The 24,377-nt window shown below is 42.7% G+C and overlaps 1 long non-coding RNA gene across 2 annotated transcripts; it reads right to left on the bottom strand.

Moving 5' to 3' along the window:
- Positions 1 to 23,108: 23,108 nt before the first annotated feature.
- On the bottom strand, positions 23,109 to 24,150 carry LOC121555719. Of its 2 annotated transcripts, none has more exons than XR_005997985.2 (3): positions 24,078 to 24,150; positions 23,393 to 23,515; positions 23,109 to 23,266 (listed from the first exon to the last, which is right to left on the bottom strand). It is a non-coding gene; the product is annotated as an uncharacterized LOC121555719 (long non-coding RNA). The 2 variants fall into 2 exon arrangements; XR_005997986.2 differs by having other exon boundaries at positions 23,393 to 23,518; positions 24,078 to 24,112.
- Positions 24,151 to 24,377: the final 227 nt, after the last annotated feature.

Consider the following 24,377-nt stretch of genomic DNA (forward strand, 5'->3'; position numbering starts at 1 on the left):
TAATTTAAGTCACCGATTTTTAGATCCCAAGGCGTCACACCAGAGGTGAAAATACAAACTCGACAAATCCACATTTCCTGCTGATACAAGATTCATCTCTGACCTTTTAATATTACGCTTGAATGCCTTGAGCTATGCACAGGAACTGACTGACAAACATCTTAAATCTGCATATATTATGGTCTGTGTGTGGTACAAAAGGGACTAGGAGATATTAAAAGAACATTCACGAGACGTGCTGCGTGCTATGCACTGATGGATAGCTTTCCGGAGGTTCACAAATATTTAAAAAAACAACCACAATAGCATGCAGTACCATCAGCTTGTTTTAGGTTAGGCCCCTTGTACATCTCAGACCAGACTCAAACCATATCTGAAGTGAATTCAAGCCATGCAACTCATCCATGAACTACTCAAAGTATTTCTTTAGTCCTTTCCCATTTCCTCACTGTTTTGACAGTGCTCATTTCGAGTGGACATCCACTAGTGCAACTTAAAAGTTCCTCCAATGCAATTGTCAGGTGGGCTGTCTGTCAGTAAATCGATACAGCATGTTATTGAAGCAGTCAGTGTCAGTTTCTCTGCTCCAGACAGAGCAATGAAGCTGAATAGCACAGCTTTCTGTATTATTATTATAATTTTTTTGTGTGTGTTTGTTTTTTTACAGCTTTCTGTATTTGTCAGTCTGCTGGATCATCACAGAGAGGCAGAGGGAGCCCTGATAAATCACAAAGATCATTTCCTGGGCTGCAATTTCTTTATGCTTATGGATTACAGCAGTTTGATGGATGACAGTGTAAAGTTACATAAGGTACACATACAGTATGTATGTACACTTCAATTACTGCCTAACAACCATTTGGCTGTATGATGGTGCCTGCAGTGACGGATTGTGCCATTGCCCAATGGAATGGTGTTTGAATAAAGAGTTCCAATCCTCTAAATAAAGGTTGGCTTATCTTTTTATACCAGTGCATTTTGCTTTTGTTCTTTTGCCAAGTCTTACTGTATACATTTCTATAGTTATTGTACCAGCCCTCCAATTGCACCAAACCCTCCTGTGGACTGTTGTGAAATTACTTTTCTCTTCTATTTACAGTGGCTTGCGAAAGTATTCACCCCCCTTGGCATTTTTCCTATTTTGTTGCCTTACAACCTGGAATTTAAATGGATTTTTGGGAGGTTTGTATCATTTGATTTACACAAATGTTTCCCCTTAAACCACTCGAGTGTTGCTTAGCAGTATGCTTAGGGTCATTACCAGGACGTGTACTCCGAGCATGTGCTGACCAACTGGCAAGTGTCTTCACTGACATTTTCAACATGTCCATGACTGAGTTTGTAATACCAACATGTTTCAAGCAGACCACCATAGTCCCCGTGCCCAAGGACTCTAAGATAACCTGCCTAAATGACTACCGACCCGTAGCACTGACGTCTGTAGCCATGAAGTGCTTTGAAAGGCTGGTCATGGCTCACATCACAGCATTATCCCAGAAACCCTAGACCCACTCCAATTTGCATACCGCCCCAACAGATCCACAGATGATGCAATCTCTATTGCACTCCACACTGCCCTTTCCCACCTGGACAAGAGGAACACCTACGTGAGAATGCTATTCATTGACTACAGCTCAGCATTCAACACCATAGTGCCCTCTAAGCTCATCACTAAGCTAAGGATCCTGGGACTAAACACCTCCCTCTGCAACTGGATCCTGGACTTCCTGACGGGCTGCCCCCAGGTGGTAAGGGTAGGTAACAACACATCTGCCACACTGATCCTCAACACGGGGGCCCCTCAGGGGTGCGTGCTCAGTCCCCTCCTGTACTCTCAGTTCACCCATGACTGCATGGCCAGGCACGACTCCAACACCATCATTAAGTTTGCCGACGACACAACAGTGGTAGGCCTGATCACCTACAACGATGAGACAGCCTATAGGGAGGAGGTCAGAGACCTGGCCGTGTGGTGCCAGGACAACAACCTCTCCCTCAACGTGACCAAGACAAAGGAGATGATTGTGGACTACAGGAAAAAAAGAGGACTGAGCACGCCCCCATTCTCATCGACGGGGCTGTAGTGGAACAGGTTGAGAGCTTCAAGTTCCTTGGTGTCCACATCACCAACGAACTATCATGGTCCAAACACACCAAGACAGTCGTGAAGAGGGCACGACAAAGCCTATTCCCCCTCAGGAGACTGAAAAGATTTGGCATGGGTCCTCAGATCCTCAAAAAATTATACAGCTGCACCATCGAGAGCATCCTGACTGGTTGCATCACCGCCTGGTATGGCAACTGCTTGGCCTCCGACCGCAAGGCACTACAGAGGGTAGTGCGTACGGCCCAGTACATCACTGGGGCCAAGCTTCCTGCCATCCAGGACCTCTATACCAGGCGGTGTCAGAGGAAGGCCCTCAAAATTGTCAAAGACTCCAGCCACCCTAGTCATAGACTGTTCTCTCTGCTACCGCACGGCAAGCGGTACCGGAGTGCCAAGTCTAGGTCCAAAAGACTTCTCAACAGCTTCTACCCCCAAGCCATAAGACTCCTGAACAGCTAATCATGGCTACCCGGACTATTTGCACTGCCCCCCCACCCCATCCTTTTTACGCTGCTGCTACTCTGTTAATTATTTATGCATAGTCACTTTAACTCCACCTACATGTACATATTACCTCAACTACCTCAACTAGCCGGTGCCCCCGCACATTGACTCTGCAACGGTACCCCCCTGTATATATAGCCTCCCTACTGTTACTTTATTTTACTTCTGCTCTTTTTTTTCTCAACACTTTTTTTGTTGTTGTTTTATTTTACTTTTTTTGTTAAAAATAAATGCACTGTTGGTTAAGGGCTGTAAGTAAGCATTTCACTGTAATGTCTGCACCTGTTGTATTCGGCGCATGTGACCAATACAATTTGATTTGATTTGATTTGATTGTCCTGCTGGAAGGTGAACCTCCGTCCCAGTCTCAAATCTCTGGAAGACTGAAACAGGTTTCCCTCAAGAATTTCCCTGTATTTAGCGCCATCCATCATTCCTTCAATTCTGACCTGTTTCCCAGTCCCTGCCAATGAAAAACATCCCCACAGCATGATGCTGCCACCACCATGCTTCACTGTGGGGATGGTGTTCTCGGGGTGATGAGAGGTGTTAGGTTTGCGCCAAACATTTTCCTTGATGGCCAAAAAGCTAAATTCTAGTCTCATCTGACCAGAGTACCTTCTTCCATATGTTTGGGGAGTCTCCCACATGCCTTTTGGCGAACACCACCGTGTTTGCTTATTTTTTTCTTTAAGCAATGGCTTTTTTCTGGCCACTCTTCCGTAAAGCCCAGCTCTGTGGCGTGTACTGCTTAAAGTGGTCCTATGGACAGATACTCTAACCTCCGCTGCAGCTCCTTCAGGGTTATCTTTGGTCTCTGATTAATGCCGTCCTTGCCTGGTCCGTGAGTTTTGGTGGGCGGCCCTCTCTTGGCAGGTTTGTTGTGGTGCCATATTCTTTCCATTGGTGAATAATGGATTTAATGGTGCTCCGTGGGATGTTCAAAGTTTCTGATATTTTTTTATAACCCAACCCTGATCTGTACTTCTCCACAACTTTGTCCCTGACCTGTTTGGAGAGCTACTTGGTGGTGACCCTTGCTTAGTGGTATTGCAGACTCTGGGGCCTTTCAGAACAGGTGTATATGCAGTTAAAGTCGGAAGTTTACATACACTTAGGTTGGAGTCATTAAAACTAGTTTTTCAACCACTCCACACTTTGTGCATGACACAAGTAATTTTTCCAACAATTGTTTACAGACAGATTATTTCACTTATAATTCACTCTATCACAATTCCAGTGGGTCAGAAGTTGACATACACTAAGTTGACTGTGCCTTTAAACAGCTTGGAAAATTCTTTAGACTTTAGAAGCTTCTGATAGGCTAATTGACATCATTTGAGTCAATTGGAGGTGTACCTGTGGATGTATTTCAAGGCCTACATTCAAGCTCATTGCCTCTTTGCTTGACATCATGGGAAAATGAAAAGAAATCAGCCAAGACATCAGAAAAAAATGTGTAGACCTCAACAAGTCTGGTTCATCCTTGGGAGCAATTTCCAAATGCCTGAAGGTACCACGTTCATCTGTACAAACAATAGTACGCAAGTATAAACATCATGGGACCACGCAGCCGTCATACCGCTCAGGAAGGAGACGCATTCTGTCTCCTAGAGATGAACGTACTTTGGTGCGAAAAGTGCAAATCAATCGCAGAACAACAGCAAAGGACCTTGTGAAGATGCTGGAGGAAACAGGTACAAAAGTATCTATATCCACAGTAAAACGTGTCCTATATCGACATAACCTGAAAGGCCGCTCAGCAAGGAAGAAGCCACTGCTCCAAAACCGCCATAAAAAAGCCAGACTACGGTTTGCAACTGCACATGGGGACAAAGATCGTACCTTTTGGAGAAATGTCCTCTGGTCTGATGAAACAGAAATAGAACTGTTTGACCATAATGACCATTGTTATGTTTGGAGGAAAAAGGTGGTGGGTTGCAAGCCGAAGAACACCATCCCAACCATGAAGCACAGGGGTGGCAGCATCATGCTGTGGGGGTGCTTTGCTGCAGGAGGGACTGGTGCACTTCACAAAATAGATGACATCATGAGGAAGGAGAATTATGTGGATATATATTGAAGCAATATCTCAAGACATCAGTCAGGAAGTTAAAGCTTGGTCGCAAATGGGTCTTCCAAATGGACGTTGGAGTGGCCATCACAAAGCCCTGACCTCAATCCTATAGAACATTTGTGGGCAGAACTGAAAAAGCGTGTGCGAGCAAGGAGGCCTACAAACCTGACTCAGTTACACCAGCTCTGTCAGGAGGAATGGGCCAAAATTCACCCAACTTATTGTGGGAAGCTTGTGGAAGGCTACCCGAAACGTTTGACCCAAGTTAAACAATTTAAAGGTAATGCTACCAAATACTAACTGAGTGGATGTAAACTTCTGACCCACTGGGAATGTGATGAAATAAATAAAAGCTGAAATAAATCATTCTCTCTACTATTATTCTGATATTTCACATTCTTAAAATAAAGTGGTGATCCTAACTGACCTAAGACAGGGAATTTGTACTAGGATTAAATGTCAGGAATTGTGGAAAAACTGAGTTTAAATGTATTTGGCTAAGGTGTATGTAAACTTCCGACTTCAACTGAATACTGAGATCATGTGACAGATCATGTGACACTTAGATTGCACACAGGTGGACTTTATTTAACTAATTATGTGACTTCTGAAGGTAATTGGTTGCACCAGATCATATTTAGGGGCTTCATAGAAAAGGGGGTGAATACATATGGACAAACCACTTTTTTGTTATTAATTTTTTTGAATTTTCTGAAACAAGTAATTTTTTTCATTTCACTTCACCAATTTCGACTATTTTGTGTATGTCCATTACATGAAATCCAAATAAAAATCCATTTAAATTACAGGTTGTAATGCAACAAAATAGGAAAAAACGCCAAAGGGGATGAATACATTTGCAAGGCACTGTAACCACATCCTCTCAAGCTCTGCGTGAATAAATCAAGCTGTAAATTACACAGGTATCTTGGGGTCATGAAGATTTGAAGTCTGCAAATGAATGTATTACATACTGAGAGGAGAGAGAACCTTTTGGAGAGTCAGCATTTACCTGTTAAACTTGAGCTCATCACTTGGAGAGACTATCGTGGGAGGCAATATAAAGAGTGAGTTGATTATTATTGAAATAAATAGACATGCACACAACTCAGAAAACCTCTCAACACAACCAAATATCAATTTAAATTAGTGTGAAGGAATATTTCATGCAAAATACCTTGAGATTTTGATGCTGTATTGAATGTTTGATCTTAAAAAGTGCTATCAAATACGCTGACCTAAATTCAAAATGAATCATAGATTACCTTTTAGGCAAACAGCACCTTTCAAGTTGGAGTTCAATGGTATTTACTTTACAGGGATAAAAAACAATTTTATGACCACCTGGTGGTGAACTTCTCTCGGCAGTGCACACAATACAATAAGCCATAATCCTCTGTAAATTGCCATAGGAAACCCATCAATACTTCTGAATGGCCTTGTGACTCAATTATCAGCTTCATAAAAGACATTGCTTATGGCATTTAAATTCATAATGTGCTTCCTAACAATACATATTGAGTATAGAGTCCTTGTTTGCGCAATGATTTATAAATGTCTGAGTCATTTATCATTTTCAGGGTTTTAATGTGAACCTCATCCTTAAAGTCTGAAAACACAGAAGCATGACCAGAAGCTCTCTGTTCCCCTGCCGTTCCTAGTTTAGTTAATATACTTTGAACAACATCTGAGCTCAAATTTGTTTTCTGTGCACTTTACCGGTCTGTGTAATGAAATAATTTACATATGAGAGAGGAACTGTCATGATCGTCGTTAAGAGAGGAGGACCAAGGCGCAACGTTGAATGCGAACATATTTATTTAGATAATGATCACACGAACAAAAACGAAAACGTGACGTCCCTGGTTACATACACAAACCAACACGGAACAAGAAACCACAATGAATGAATGCCTAACGGCTACCTAAGTATGACTCCCAATCAGAGACAACGAGCTACAGCCGTCTCTGATTGGGAGCCACCCTGGCCAACATAGATATACAACAACTAGAACCAACACACATGAAAACTCACACCCTGGCTCAACATACTAGAGTCCCCAGAGCCAGGGCGTGACAGTACCCCCCCCTAAAGGCGCGGACTCCGACCGCGCCAACCAAATACCACAGGGGAGGGACCGGGTGGGCACTCCGCCTTGGCGGCGGATCCGGCTCCGGGCATGTTCCCCACTCGCTCTCTAACCCCCCAAGGTACCCCTGGTCCGGTCTGGCCCTGCTGACCGGAGCTGGACTGCACACTGGTGGAGCGGATTGCTCTAGCTCCGGCGTGAAGCAGCTGACCCGTGCTGAACCAGGCACCAGTGGAACAGGCACGAGCTGTGCCAGACTGACGACGCACACCACTGGCTTGGTGTGGGGAGCAGGAACGGCCCGAGCCGGGCTGACGAAACGCACCCCTGACTTGGTGCGGGGAGCAGGAGCGGGCCGACGAAACGCACCACTGACTTGGTGCGGGGAGCAGGAACGGGCCGAGCCGGGCTGACGAAGCGCACCACTGACTTGGTGCGGGGAGCAGGAACGGGCCGAGCCGGCTGACGGGACGCACCACTGACTTGGTGCGGGGAGCAGGAACGGGCCGAGCCGGGCTGACGACGCGCACCATTGGCCTGGTGCGGGAGCAGGAACAGGCCGGACCGTACTGGGGACACACACCACTGGTCCTACGCAGGGATCTGGAATGGGCCGGACCGGACTGGTAACACACCCCAGTACCTCTCGCCGTGCCTCTACACCTTCCATCCCCTCTTCGACCAGTGGCCCCCGTAACCTGGCGGCCTCCTCTGCCAACCCGCTGGGCCGCTCTGCCGCGGTCTCCTGCTGGCCCGTCGTCCACGGCATTAGCCCCCCCCTAAAAAATTTCTGGCCGTCTCTCCTACCCGTGGACCAGGTCTCCATGTCCCTCGCCAGTCTTTCGCCCTTCTGCTTCCATGTCAAGCCCTTCTCTTCCTCACCCGGCTTGACCCAGTCGAGGAGGCGAAGGAGATCTGCTAGAGATCTCCCTGGCGATGGCTCCTGGACACGCTGCTTGGTCCAGTCTTGGTGGTTTCTTCTGTCATGATCGTCGTTAAGAGAGGAGGACCAAGGCGCAGCGTTGAATGCGAACATATTTATTTAGATAATGATCACACGAACGAAAACGTGACGTCCCTGGTTACATACACAAACCAACACGGAACAAGAAACCACAATGAATGAATGCCTAACGGCTACCTAAGTATGACTCCCAATCAGAGACAACGAGCTACAGCCGTCTCTGATTGGGAGCCACCCTGGCCAACATAGATATACAACAACTAGAACCAACACACATGAAAACTCACACCCTGGCTCAACATACTAGAGTCCCCAGAGCCAGGGCGTGACAGGAACTTCTCCTTTATAGGCAAGGTTGATATTTTATGTAGGCTACTGATCTTCCTCTAAAGTATAAGTTAATGCGATGACAATATGTATTTCTTTATCTACGTCTCTGCTTTGCATGATCAGTAATCTTCTCACTTGAGCTGTAATTCTTATAGTTAAAGACACTTTGACATTACTTCATTTTTCATTTCATTCACAATTTATTTTTCATACATTTTTACAATATAGCCAATGTTGACTTTGCAGCTGGCCCATCTGGCGGAAATCGCTCAGTTCTGCCTCCAGGACAAGACTCATGACAGTGAACGTCAACCTGCAATTTATGACGGAATGAAAAACAGGCTTTTATGATGGATAGATGATAACTTAAAGCCATACACTGCAACTTCAAATAAATCCATGAGTTTATTCATTCAGAGTACAGGGGAGGTCTAGCCTCCCATTAGAAGACTGACAGGTCTCATAGTGGTGGTGGTGGTGGGGGTGTGTGTGGGTAGATAGGGGGTCAGGTCAGCTCAATCACTGAGGCAGTGTTTTCATACAGCTGAGCTAAGGTTTGCTTTGATTGGAAAATTAACAGGGATATGTCAGGAATACATTTGTCAGCAAATCCCCATGTTGTGTCAAGTAGGGATCACAAAACAGTGGGGTGAATAGATACAAAGAGAAGGCAACACTAAATGAGGCCTCCTACTAGGCTGGCCTACTGAGGCTGACCAGACCCGGCGCCAAAACATTTAAACAGAGGTTAGACACTTTGCCTACATTAGAAATTGGCTGCCTGGGTACTGTATGTGTTATATGATTTGATTTAGGTTTAATCTTGGACAGATATTGCAACCTGAGTAATCGTGCTCACTGTGTACGCTAGACAAGGACCAAACCTTACCACAGCATGCTCATTAATCACATTCATATTGTGGTTTGTATTGTCAAACAATATGAACAATTCCACAGACACGGATGCCTCAGTAGGAGCCAGGAGGTGTGTGTCATGAGGTAGTGTGTATATGTGTATTTGCACATGTGATCACCCCAGGTTCTCTTTCATCCCTTCTCCTGACTTTCGATAATTGTCTGATGGCTGCGATCCAAAACACAATAGAGGAAACTGGGGCACGGAGGAAGGAGCGTTACCTTTGTATTAATATGCTGATAGAACTATGTGTGATAACAAGCTCCATGCCTCACAGATGCTACAGTATTACCCTCCGCAGTGCAGGTGTTATCATCCTCATCCCGCTAATGCAACCTGGCTGCAGAACTGATGAGGCCGCCTGCAGACAAAACTGCACTCTGACTCATTGTTTCAGATTAGCACAGCTTCCCATGGAGCAAAGTGCCCACAAGTCTGAAAATGATAGCTTGTGATATGGCAAAAAAAGAGGTTCAGATCTTAAACTATTTGTTGCCCATTGTTACCCATAAATACAATTATATTATAGAATATAATAGCTATTGAGATTGTCAGTGTGTGAGATTGTGTTTTATCACAAAACATACAGTATACAGCATATATTGGACGTGTATGACTGTATATTGCTGCACTTGGGGTTAACAATGCAATTGTATTGATTATGAAAATGATTTCTGGTTTGACAATGTTAAAGAAACCAGAAATGGAACTCTCTAAAGGATAAACATTCATTTACAGACATGCTGATCATATTAGTGTTGAGTTTGTTGGGTAGAAGTCTAGAGTCAACTTTGAGAATTCAAACAGACAGTCTCTAGGTCAAAACCATACAAACACTAGGCATAGATTTAATATGCCTCTCACTCCTCCTTCCCCACTGAAACCATTTGACCTGAGTAGCATGAAACACAGAGGCATTAACAGTGAGCAGCTCTGATGTTGTTTCCTTGGCCGGAACAAGGGATGCGACAGATGCTGAGATAGTTTGATATGCTAATGATTGCTGCCAGCACTCTCCCCAGAGAGAAAAAGAACAAGGGGGTGTGAGAGAGAGAGAGAGAGAGAGAGAGAGAGAGAGAGAGAGAGAGAGAGAGAGAGAGAGAGAGAGGAGAAAAGAAGAAGTCATTACTGTAATTCACTTGGGATGATGTGCTCATATCAGCACTAAGACACAGTAATGGAAGCCCTTGAAGTTTGGACTGTGGAATGACCACAGAAGGAGTGCCAGCCAGGGAAGGATGAAGTGCAGTGCCAAGTGCTGTGAGGTCATTCAGAGCGGTGCTCACAGTGACTGCCTGGGCTTTTGATTTTACCCTGATGAAGTCAGACACTCAACTTGCTGAGTGCTCCAGCAGTTTATCAAACATATTGATCACTGAGCCACGTATTGTGCTACACATTGTGCCCTTGCCACATTTCATGAGAGAGCTCGTTTAGATGGGCCAGGATTATTTATTCGCCTGTTGTAGTATTGTGAGAGAGATATTGTGACGGGCATCGCCAGCCTTGACAAACACTCTGTGTGTGTGTTTTTGTGTCACTCTGTGTGTGTGTGTGTGTGTGTGTGTGTGCTTGCGCGTGTGTGTGAAGTGGCTGTTTGAAGAGGCAGACACACATGGTGGTCCCTCTGCGTCTGCCTCCTACACCACCTGTCTGTCTACAGGCATGGAGCACCCAGAGAATTAGGCCACTGCCAGGGGGATGACAGCTCAGTGACACACCACTCCAACAGCATAACAACACCACGTCTGAAAATGTCTTATTCTGTCAAACAATCTGTGTGTTGTACTTGAATGAACTCTAATATGCGACTTTTGGAATGTTTTGGGTTGAGTAATAATCAAGGTAACAGACACATCTCAGGGGTTTCTTTTGAGTAGAGTTAGGTACAGGGGGGAGAACAAGTATTTGATACACTACCGATTTTGCAGGTTTTCCTACTTACAAAGCATGTAGAGGTCTGTGATTTTTATCATAGGTACACTTCAACTATGAGAGACAGAATCTAAAACAAAAATCCAGAAAATCACATTGTATGATTTTTAAGTAATTCATTTGCATTTTATTGCATGACATAAGTATTTGATACATCAGAAAAGCAGAACTTAATATTTGGTACAGAAACCTTTGTTTGCAATTACAGAGATCATGCGTTTCCTGTAGGTCTTGACCAGGTTTGCACACACTGCAGCAGGGATTTTGGCCCACTCCTCCATACAGACCTTCTCCAGATCCTTCAGGTTTCGGGGCTGTCGCTGGGCAATACAGACTTTCAGCTCCCTCCAAAGCTGTTCTATTGGGTTCAGGTCTGAAGACTGGCTAGGCCACTCCAGGAACTTGAGATGCTTCTTACGGAGCCGCTCCTTAGTTGCCCTGGCTGTGTGTTTCGGGTTGTTGTCATGCTGGAAGACCCAGCCACGACCCATCTTCAATGCTCTTACTGAGGGAAGGAGGTTGTTGGCCAAGATCTCGCGATACATGGCCCCATCCATCCTCCCCTCAATATGGTGCAGTCGTCCTGTCCCCTTTGCAGAAAAGCATCCCCAAAGAATGATGCTTCCACCTCCTTGCTTCACGGTTGGGATGGTGTTCTTGGGGTTGTACTCATCCTTCTTCTTCCTCCAAACACGGCGAGTGGAGTTTAGACCAAAAAGCTCTATTTTTGTCTCCTCAGACCACATTACCTTCTCCCATTCCTCCTCTGGATCATCCAGATGGTCATTGGCAAACTTCAGACGGGCCTGGACATGCGCTGGCTTGAGCAGGGGGACCTTGCGTGCGCTGCAGGATTTTAATCCATGACGGCGTAGTGTGTTACTAATGGCTTTCTTTGAGACTGTGGTCCCAGCTCTCTTCAGGTCATTGACCAGGTCCTGCCGTGTAGTTCTGGGCTGATCCCTCACCTTCCTCATGATCATTGATGCCCCACGAGGTGAGATCTTGCATGGAGCCACAGACCGAGGGTGATTGACCGTCATCTTGAACTTGAACATTTTCTAATAATTTCGCCAACAGTTGTTGCCTTTTCACCAAGCTGCTTGCCTATTGTCCTGTAGCCCATCCCATCCTTGTGCAGGTCTACTATTTTATACCTGATGTCCTTACACAGCTCTCTGGTCTTGGCCATTGTGGAGAGGTTGGAGTCTGTTTGATTGAGTGTGTGGACAGGTGTCTTTTATACAGGTAACGAGTTCAAACAGGTGCAGTTAATACAGGTAATGAGTGGAGAACAGGAGGGCTTCTTAAAGAAAAACTAACAGGTCTGTGAGAGACGGAATTCTTACTGGTTGGTAGGTGATCAAATACTTATGTCATGCAATAAAATGCAAATTAATTACTTAAAAATCATACAATGTGATTTTCTGGATTTTTTGTCTTAGATTCCGTCTCTCACAGTTGAAGTGTACCTATGATAAAAATTACAGACCTCTACATGCTTTGTAAGTAGGAAAACCTGCAAAATCGGCAGTGTATCAAATACTTGTTCTCCCCACTGTACATACATACAGTATCACTGCTAAGTGCACAGAGTATCCTATACTAGGTTAGACTAAAGTGTATTATAATGCTTTATTCATCTCTCCTCTACTCTTCTTCAGTTTAACAGCATGAGTCTTGTCATTATTTGCTTCCTGTTCAATTCCCATTTGCTTAAAAATGTGTTCCCCACTGTTATGTATTTTTTTTTATGATCCAGGAATCACTCAAAATAGTATCTGAAACAATATATTTAATGACACAAGAAACGTCACTTACTTGTTGGAGAAAAAAGACTAAGCTGCAGTAAATTGTTTCCTAAAGGCAAACACACTGAGCAAAATTAATTATACAGTGACTGCACACAGCCCAGAAGAAAGTGAGATACAAGCCACCCAGGGAATGAGTCCACAAAACTTTCCACACTTCTCCTCTGGAATCTCATTTGAATGTAACCTTAGCACCCATCAGTCTCAATCTCGAGGAAACAAAATCAATAGGAACTGGGCAAAGCAAATTGAACCAAAGAGGAAAGAGGAGTGTTAAATTGTCTTAAAGCTTTGTTTCTCTTACATAGTACTTCACCAAACTGGATACGTGTTTAAAGTGGTGTGGATGTCTCTGACTGTGAGTAAGGTGCCCGAATTAGAGTGTGCATATTTGTAATTGACTTCATTAGATAAGGAATTAGGTAAAATCTTAAATGTTTTCCACATCTAATTGGGAATATGAATTTCTACATATTTTATCTACCCAGAAATTGCTTTATTCCATTTTTCATTGTAATACATCCCATAAATGTCAGCTGATGGCCACTAGAGACAGGAGTTATCCACTAGATTATTATTTTTACACATTTTCCATTACAGAGTCTGTGTATTCTTCATTATAATTGGATGAAGCTACTGATGTCTATGTTACCCCAGCATTGTGAGATGAGGGAATATTGGGATCACTTTAGTACTCAGGCAACAGGGGGGAGAGAACATGTTAATGAATATATAAACATGAGAGGAGAATTAGAATAATCCTAAAATTCTCTCACAAAGGTTTGTCATTTCCTGTTTTACTTCTGGGGGTAATGCCTTTAAGTCATTACAAAGTCTCCTCCCTCGCAAACTCAAACTCTCGGCCAAACCCCTCCCTTCCGCTAATTTCACCTGGGTTTATCATGGTCAAAAAGAAATGTTTGTTTTCATGAATTTTTACGATATAGCCAATTTTGACTTTGTGGCTGTGGAATTCAGTGAGAACCGTTTATCATCCACACACAGGCTTGAAAATCACTGCAGCAGTTTAAGCACTGCCATCGCCCAATCCTGATTCAAATAATCAATAACGAAAACCCAAAACCAGGAACTACTGCTGCTCGTAATCAAATAATTAAAGGTGAGCCATAACAGATTCTCGCCATTTCATCTGTCCATGAGAATCTGTCCTTGAGAGATTCAAATAAACAAACTACAAAGTACTATAGTGTAAGTCTTCATTAGTAAAGTGGCTGGGGGCACATCTACTGTATATCGGCAAGAGCCAAGAGAAACAATCCACCCTCTTAATGATCTAAAACCAATATATTGATTTGAAATACAATGTAACTCACTAACACAGAAAACTGATAGCCAGTGTTTAGATGCACCAAGCAAGCTTGGCCTCCTGGCTGCCTACAATGATGGACAGCTGTCTATGGTCCCTTGGCAACCATTGCTCTGATTGTTCAGGTATGGACTTGGAGGGGATACTAAATCATTTTCATTCTGTTTTATGCATATAATCTTCCATAAAGAAGCCTATATGTTTTCCTCAATGGAATCAGATGTTGACAAGTAACAACTTGTAAGCCCCCCATCAATAAAGACATGGAACATAGAGCATCTTCTCCTATACGTAAAATGTACATTGTATTGACATAGAAGGCACATATACAGTTGGAGGGGAGAGTAGCATTCTGATTCCCAGAATAAGTACATGTCATTGGCTATCACAATAGAAAAGTGACCTTGTCCTTGATGAGACAGTCGGAAAGGTGAGAGTTTGATTTGACCCAGAAATACAGTTCAATATAGCTGTGGATCAGCCTATCATAAACAATTATGCATGCACTTGACTGCTAGTGCAGTTTAGCCAGGGACAAGGACAATATTAGATGCTGCTATGGGACTGAAGGACAACTCGCCCCAAAAGACAATCAGTCATCCATGATAGTCACACCTCGGTGGCAGGCAGATAACGAGGGAGAGGAGCATGGCTGTGTAGAGATCACAGGAGGATGAAAGCTCTCTGACAGGACAGAGATAGTGGTCAATAGAGGGGTTGCAGTGATAACAGTGGGCATGTGGCCACAGGAGTGTTTTCCTTGTGTTGCATCTGCTCTGATTGACTCTAATAGTTATTGTGAGGCTCAATACAATGCTGAATAGCAGCTTCTTGTGAATGTCTCACTGTGGAGCAAACAATTCCTGTTCAATGGCAAACATTATTGGCAACCAGGGACACAACTTTGGTTTTAGTGGGTGGGTCTGGGGGTCCTCCCACAGAATTATTGGCCATCTAAAGCTAATTTCCTGCATTTCTACACAATCTAATATGACCCTTTAGGGGTAATTTTGGGGTCACTTTTATTGTAAAGAAGAATAGAATATGTTTCTAAACACTTCTACATTAATGTGGATGCTATGGATAATCCTGAATGAATCATGAATAGTGATGAGTGAGAAAGTTATAAACACACAAATATCATGTCTTTGGGGTATGATATTTGTGCGTCTCTAACTTTCTCACTCATCATTATTCATGATTCATTCAGGATTATCCGTAATCATGGTAGCATCCACATCAATGTAGAAGTGTTCAGAAACAGTATATTCTTAAAAGGGACTCCAAAATGACACAATACATTATTCACCATTCATTTCAATTGGGCACAAAATAATCTGAAACACATTTCAAATCCAAACTTTTGGAGTATAAAAGAAGAAAAAATGCTTCACTGTCCCAATAATTACGGAGGGCACTGTAATTCATATCATAGGCCTAATAGTACTGTAGAGCTTATTTTACTGCATCGCCCCGTCCTGCCCCTAGGGGTCCACCGCCCTGCAGCGCCCCAACCCAACACACCCCACTCTTAGTGAAACATTCATTATTGGTTTCAGGTGTGTTAGGCCAAGGCTAAAGTGACAACCAACAGTACAGCAGACCCCCCAGGGCCAGTGTCGTAGAAATTACCACCAGGGACACCTGAAGTCAATTTTAATTGAATCCTTCTTTATTATCAGCAAGCTGATGAGGTTCCAACAAACTTAATGCACCATAGTACACGTCGGTTGGGAGCTCCGTCGGGGCTTGTCCCGTTAGTTCTCTTATATACTGCCTACACAGACAAGTTATATTTGCATGATTTACATTAATCATTATTCATCATTAATTCATCATTAACGTTTGGTTCATGCATGTGACAGACCAATACCTCACAAGTATTCTTCTCTCCAAGCTGACACCTTGAAACTGAGACACCCCTTTCTGTTCTCAAAACAATGTTCTGGGCATACTGCCAAATTGCTTATAGTGATTGTGAGAATTCCTCCCAGGCATGATCAATCAGTCACTTGCATGAACCCAGTCAAATTGGTTATTAGAAAAGCACAAACATAAAATGTTCCTTCACATTCCCTCCTCTTATCACTCTGTGATAATTATCGTAACATTTTAAGGTAATCATTAGATTTTAGCTTCTATGAAAAGGAGGTTCTTCTATTAAAGTAAGTGAAATCAACACATAAAACCAGACACTTCATCCTTTCAAACCCTTCACTCTGGGTTGTACAATCTAAAATACACACAAGGGATCTGTAGACTCAGATTGTTTCCATAGCTGTTACCTATAAAACCATTGCATTAGAATGTTTTAACTTAAGACCTTCGCTTCATACAGTTACACATACAGTGCTTTGGAAAGTATTCAGACCCCTTGACTTTTTCCACATTTTGTTACGTTAAAGCCTTATTCTAAAATTGATTAAATAAAACATTTTCCTCATCAATCTACACACAATACCCCACAATGACAAAGCGAAAACAGGTTTTTAGACATGTTTGCAAATGTATAAAAAACATAAATACCTTATTTACATAAGTATTCAGACCCTTTGCTATGATTCTCGAAATTGAGCTCAGGTGCATCCTGTTTCCATTGATCATCCTTGAGATGTTTCTACAACTTGATTGGAGTCCACCTGTGGTAAATTCAATTGATTGGACATGATTTAGAAAGGCACACACATGTCTATTTAAGGTCCAACAGTTGACAGTGCATGTCAGAGCAAAAACCAAGCCATGAGGTCGAAGGAATTTTCTGTCGAGCTCCGAGACAGGATTGTGTCGAGGCACAGATCTGGGGACATTGAAGGTCCCCAAGAACACAGTGGCCTCCATCATTCTTAAATGGAAGAAGTTTGGAACCACCAAGACTCTTCCTAGATCTGTGTGTCTGGCCAAACTGAGCAATCTGGGGAGAAGGGCCTTGGTCAGGGAGGTGACCAAGAACCCGATGGTCACTCTGACAGAGCTGTAGAGTTCCTCTGTGGAGACAACCATCTCTGCAGTACTCCACCAATCAGGCCTTTATGGTAGAGTGGTCAGACGGAAGCCACTCCTCAGTAAAAGGCACATGACAGCCCGCTTGGAGTTTGCCAAAAGGCAGCTAAAGACTCTCAGACAATGAGAAACAAGATTCTCTGGTCTGATGAAACCAAGATTGAACTCTTTGGCCTGAATGACAAGCGTCACGTCTGGAGGAAACCTGGCACCATCCCTACGGTGAAGCATAGTGGTGGAAGCATCATGCTGTGGAGATGTTTTTCAGTGGCAGGGACTGGGAGACTAGTCAGGATAGAGGCAAAGATGAACGGAGCAAAGTACAGAGAGATCCTTGATGAAAACCTTCTCCAGAGTGCTCAGGACCTGGAGCTTGTAGCGTCATACCCAAGAAGACTCGAGGCAGTAATTGCTGCCAAAGGTGCTTCAACAAAGTACTGAGTAAAGCGTCTGATTACTTATGTAAATGTGATATATGTCCTTTTTTAATTTTTTATAAATATGCAAACATTTCTACAAACCTGCTTTTGCTTTGTCATTATGGGGTATTGTGTGTAGATTGATGAGGGAAAAAACTATTTAATGTTAGAATAAGGCTGTAACGTAACTAAATCTGGAGAAAAAAAAGTAAAGGGGTCTGAATACTTTCCAAATGCACTGTACGCTTCATTACACAACTTAATTTATGGATTCTGGCAATGACATTTCAGCTGGAGCTTTTGTCGCGAGTGGCATGTTAATGACAGATCGGTATCTCAATGAATTTTTTGGTCTAAATTACTATACATTTCGCAGTGTGCAGACCTCCACAATCATCCTGATACCCCAAATAAAGCCTAAATCAATTACGGGATATCTCTCTCCTTATTGGAAGGCATTGTTTTCATTTTAGTCTACCCTAACAATGTTACTCTTAATATGTATTACCAATTTCTGTTGGATATTCACTTTCTGCTTCGCACTTATTAAATGTATAATATTTTATGATTAACATGTAATGTGCCGAATTGATAAAATACATTGGCCAATTCAGAAGGGAAGAGATAAACTTTCTGGGATCAACATGTATTATAACTGGGCTGACACTGTCTATCAGTCCACTGTAGATGGAGTGCTCTGTCCGTAATAAGTCTGGCACCTGAGACAGGGAAGACTCGGAAACAGAGCCAGTTTCCGACTCCGTCTCGGGGAGTGGTTACATTTTGCCTACTCACGAATCGGTTTAGAACTTAATCATTTGGGATATCAACGAAAGCTCCATCGGGAGTACAATAAATTGTAGCCTTAAGTTTAGTTAACAAGTCTCTACAAGTTCAACATTCATTAATTATATTTAACAGGGCATGGGTTTTGTTTAAAAATGTATTACCGGGGTGTAGGAAATCTCATTAGCGTTTATAGTTTTATTGGTTAGGGGTAAGTCAAGTCCCGTACCTTTACCAAAAGTGGATATGCGCCAATCTTTATCTGATACTTTATTTCCCAGACCCTTTAGACAATCATACAATACTTTAACTTTACCTTTATCAAAAGATCCATAAAGAGAACACCCTAAACTTCTCCGAATACTTTTTACACCACTTACGTACGTCTACGTGTGGGTGTGCAAGTTGTATATTATTATTATTATTATTATATTTTTTTTTTTCCATTGTTACTTTATCAAATCTCTAGTAACCCATTATACTCTTCTTCACAAATTCCTCCTTTACACTAGTGTTCTATTCATACAGGGGTTTAAATATTTACACTAGTGTTCTATTTAATAGCATATTCGGGAATCGTACTCTCTCCTTTCATATATCCCTATATAACGTTATAAATCAACTTAGGTATTTACATCCACACCACCAGCAATGATCACAGAGCAGCCAGCCCGAGAGGTACACATACCATGTTCTCAAGGAAATCTCAGTGTCCAGGGGCATCAATGAACAGTCCTTACCCATCTCAGCTGTTACCCTCTCAAACTTTTCAATGGCTTCTCTTGTCAGTGCTCACTACCTGTAAATCGACGGGTGGTGGTGGACAGAACCCCTAGATAACTTTATAGAACTCAGCTCACACAGAACTGGTTGAGGTATTCATTCAGACACGCACCTCTTTCACACCAGAGTTAGTTCCCTGACAGCTCTCATTCACTCAGTACTTAATAATATCTCTTATTATCTAAATTTCAATCCTCATATTATCCACATTTCAAACCTCTTATTATCCAAATTTCAATCAGCTTAATATCCAAATGTCAATCCTCTTATTATCCCAAATGTAAATCCTTTGTTGAACTCAGCTTACCACTTATTATCTACATTTCAATCTCTTAACACTAATTCTATCTCTTATTATCCAAATTTCAATTAGCTTAACATGTCCTTTCCACACTCATTCAACTCTCACATCCACATTCACTTAGTACTATTCCCAAACACACTCAGTAATCTCCCTTACTACTCCATGTGCAACTTCAACGATTCTCTTGTCGTTACTTCCTATGGACCACATGTATCTTCCTATACATATAAAGTAACACCTCATGCTATTACCTGTGGCAGCAGACCACGTAGACACTTCAAATAAATGCCTACAGACCACTGTCAGCGGGGCATGGTACCATTACTTCTCTATAAGACTAGTTCTAGCCTTCTTCCACGTCATATGTATCTTCAACGGTTCCTATATAGTCTCTATGGTTGCCATAGTCCCTACAGTATCTATAGTCTCTACAGTATCTGTAGTCTCACGTATATATAGTCTCTCAGTGTCTATAGTCTCAGTAGTCTATGTTGCCATAGTCTCTACAGTATCTAGAGTCTCTACAGTATCTAGAGTCTCGCGTATCTATAGTCTCTCAGTGTCTGTAGTCTCAGTAGTCTATGTAGTCATAGATTATATAGTTTCTATAGACTCTATAGTCTTGCCGCTTCCCATATAGAATAACACCTTATGCTATTACTTAAGACTAGTGGTACCCTCCTTCATTTTTATGTTTAGTTTTATTGGTTTTATTGGTTTATTATGTATTTTTTATACAAATTCATTTAAATTGACTTACTGAAATTCAGTCGCCGTGTCCCTCAATTATTTGCAGATGATGTGTCTCCTCCTGGGCAGCTCACAGTAAGGATCTGGTCTGGGCGGGTCCTCGTCATCTTTTGGTGAGATGGGAATTTCCCTCACGCTTCATAAAATGCACCACCGGTTTTTCTCGCAGATCCTCACTGGAAAGCTCCGGATGCAGAATCAATCTTGTTCGTGACGCTAAACTGTCATGGAAATTACCACCAGGGACACCGGAAGTCAATCTTAAATGAATCAATCTTTATTATCAGCAAGCTGGAGAGGTTCCAACAAACTTAATGCACCATAGTACATGTCGGCCGGGAGCTCTGTTGGGGCAGTCCCGTTAGTTCTCTTATATACTGCATACACAGAAAAGTTATATTTGCATGATTTACATTATTAATTATTCATCATTAATTCATAATTAACGTTTGGTTCATGCATGTGACAGACCAATACCTCACAAGGCTTCTTCTCTCCAAGCTGAGACCTTGAAACTGAGACACCCCTTTTGGTTCACAAATTAATGTTCTGGGCATACTGCCAAATTGCTTATACTGATAGTGAGGATTCCTCCCAGGCACGATCAATCAGTCATTTGGATGAACCCAGTCGAATTGGTTATTAAAAAAGCACAAACATAACATTTTCCTTCACACCAGGACTGAGCAGTCCAGCAGCTAGGGTTTTACTAAATAGGTATCTCCCCTGACGTGGGCATGTTTTCAATATAGACTATTTTTGTCGTACAGTATTCCATATAAGGCATCCAGACCTTATGAAAGTTGCACAGCATACCCTTAATCTTGTAATAAATAAAATCTAGTGAAACATAACTTTACATTTCCGCCATCCATGGTGATGTTGTTGGAGGATAACCAACCTTCCAATTAATGGCAATGCATTTCTTAGCCGCTATAAATGCTAGGTTACACAGTTTCTTCTGATAATAGTCTCCAGTATCAACATTTCCAAGCTAACAAAAACAGAGAGAAAGGAGAATCTGTAGAAATGCTGAGATAAAATAACATACTCTTTGCCAGAATTCAGCCAGCCTTCACAAGAACATAACATATGAAAATATGTCTCCTTTTGTGTTTTACACCTCCAGCAGAGGAATTACATTTCTGAGTGCATGATATTCAGTTTTACTGGCATATAGTACGTTCTATAGATGGTCTTAAATTGCAGTAATTTATGTCTGAGATTATACAGTGGGGAGAACAAGTATTTGATACACTGCCGATTTTGCAGGTTTTCCTACTTACAAAGCATGTAGAGGTCTATCATTTTTTATCATAGGTACACTTCAACTATGAGAGACAGAATCTAAAACAAAAATCCAGAAAATCACATTGTATGATTTTTAAGTAATTAATTTGCATTTTATTGCATGACATAAGTATTTGATACATCAGAAAAGCAGAACTTAATATTTGGTACAGAAACCTTTGTTTGCAATTACAGAGATCATACGTTTCCTGTAGGTCTTGACCAGGTTTGCACACACTGCAGCAGGGATTTTGGCCCACTTCTCCATACAGACCTTCTCCAGATCCTTCAGGTTTCGGGGCTGTCGCTGGGCAATACAGACTTTCAGCTCCCTCCAAAGATGTTCTATTGGGTTCAGGTCTGAAGACTGGCTAGGCCACTCCAGGAACTTGAGATGCTTCTTACGGAGCCGCTCCTTAGTTGCCCTGGCTGTGTGTTTCGGGTTGTTGTCATGCTGGAAGACCCAGCCACGACCCATCTTCAATGCTCTTACTGAGGGAAGGAGGTTGTTGGCCAAGATCTCGCGATACATGGCCCCATCCATCCTCCCCCTCAATACGGTGCAGTCGTCCTGTCCCCTTTGCAGAAAAGCATCCCCAAAGAATGATGCTTCCATTTCCATGCTTCACGGTTGGGATGGTGTTCTTGGGGTTGTACTCATCCTTCTTCTTCCTCCAAACACGGCGAGTGGAGTTTAGACCAAAAAGCTCTATTTTTGTCTCATCAGACCACATTACCTTCTCCCATTCCTCCTCTGGATCATCCAGATGGTCATTGGCAAACTTCAGACGGGCCTGGACATGCGCTGGCTTGAGCAGGGGGTCCTTGCGTGCGCTGCAGGATTTTAATCCATGACGGCGTAGTGTGTTACTAATTGCTTTCTTTGAGACTGTGGTCCCAGCTCTCTTCAGGTCATTGACCAGGTCCTGCCGTGTAGTTCTGGGCTGATCCCTCACCTTCCTCATGATCATTGATGCCCCACGAGGTGAGATCTTGCATGGAGCCACAGACCGAGGGTGATTGACCGTCATCTTGAACTTGAACATTTTCTAATAATTGCGCCAACAGTTGTTGTCTTCTCACAAAGCAGCTTGCCTATTGTCCTGTAGCCCATCCCATCCTTGTGCAGGTCTACTATTTTATACCTGATGTCCTTACACAGCTCTCTGGTCTTGGCCATTGTGGAGAGGTTGGAGTCTGTTTGATTGAGTGTGTGGACAGGTGTCTTTTATACAGGTAACGAGTTCAAACAGGTGCAGTTAATACAGGTAATGAGTGGAGAACAGGAGGGCTTCTTAAAGAAAAACTAACAGGTCTGTGAGAGCCGGAATTCTTACTGGTTGGTAGGTGATCAAATACTTATGTCATGCAATAAAATGCAAATTAATTACTTAAAAATCATACAATGTGATTTTCTGGATTTTTTGTCTTAGATTCCGTCTCTCACAGTTGAAGTGTACCTATGATAAAAATTACAGACCTCTACATGCTTTGTAAGTAGGAAAACCTGAAAAATCGGCAGTGTATCAAATACTTGTTCTCCCCACTGTATGAACGACTGGGCATTCAAACACATCTGTATCCTTTCATCATCATCATCATCATCAATAGTGTCTCCCAGGTCTTCCTCACGTTTTTGTTTTACATGTTTTGTGTCATCGGGAAAAGCCTCTGTCAACCCTTGATACAGTTTGGAAATCAACTTCAGATGTTTGTCAGACTGCCTTAAAATAGTTTCAATCTTTGAAGCTTCTGACTTGTCCAGTGTTTGCTGCACAGAGAGTGTGCATCTGCAAAAGTTCACCTCAGTGCCGTCACAGACTGGTCTTCCCTGGTTGCCTGACCCTGCTGAGACCCCTGTCACCATCTGATCCTGCTCAGATGAGGCATGACAAAGAATTACCTTGGTGTACATTTATACATTATATTATCCAAGAATATAATCAATGGTTTAATAATTGAAATGACCATTATTCCCAGATCCCAGACTGTAGCCTACCCATCAACTCAAGATGGAACTTTGTATCCATTCACTCATTGTTGTAATATACTGCACAATTCTGCTCCGTGGACGGGTCTTCCCTGGCTCTGACCCTGCTGTGACACCTGTCATCATCTGATCCTGCTAAGACATGATGAGCATAGTGTTGTGTACTGACTGTGCACCATGACAGTGAAACCTGTTTCTTCCATGTCTGTGTAAAGTAGGGAATTAGCTAGGGAAACTGACAGATCAATAACATTACATTGCTATTCCTACTCCAATAGAAACTCACATCGCGCTGTCAAAAAACGTCAGAATATCGGTCTTCAATCATTTGGCCGCTGGGTTCATCGTTTGATTGGTGGCAAAAATAATAGCTAACATTAGCCAACTTTCGGCTAGCTCTAATGGTACATCAACTGGCAAAAACAAGCCAAGTTAATTTACTTCTGTTGAAATGGGATAAAACAAAGGCTACAAAACATTTCCAACAGCTGTTAGATACTGCTACCTGACAGATAGCTAGAGGCTGGAGCTGAACTGGCTGTGGTATCTACTAGCTAGCTAGCTAGTTCATTCACTTCAGACAGAACTTCAGTCGAGAGGGGATGAAACATTAGCTAACGTTACATGTCAGTTACACTACTAGCTCAGCACTGGGAATAAATACTTTTTTTCTGTTAAATCAAGAAGCATTTACCTTGCCGTGCGGTCCTAAATCCAGCTGGCTGAAACCACCAAACAGCCTACCCGACTGCTCTGCGGCGTCCGCGTGGTCCTAAAGCACAACGAATACGCTTTTTGTATCACAGTGCAATGATAAAACTGTGGGGGACAAAAATGCAATTTCAGAATGGGGGGGTCATGTCCCCCCCATCCAGTAAAAGTTGTGCCCCTGTTGGCAACAATTGTTTGTTTTACACTGCCTGCATGGTTGTTTTACCTTCTTACTTTGAAAAGCAGGAGATAAATAGGCATTGTAGTTGGAGAATATCACTGG

The sequence above is a fragment of the Coregonus clupeaformis genome, unplaced genomic scaffold, assembly GCF_020615455.1.
Source record: "Coregonus clupeaformis isolate EN_2021a unplaced genomic scaffold, ASM2061545v1 scaf0196, whole genome shotgun sequence".
NCBI classification, from domain to species: Eukaryota; Metazoa; Chordata; class Actinopteri; order Salmoniformes; family Salmonidae; genus Coregonus; species Coregonus clupeaformis.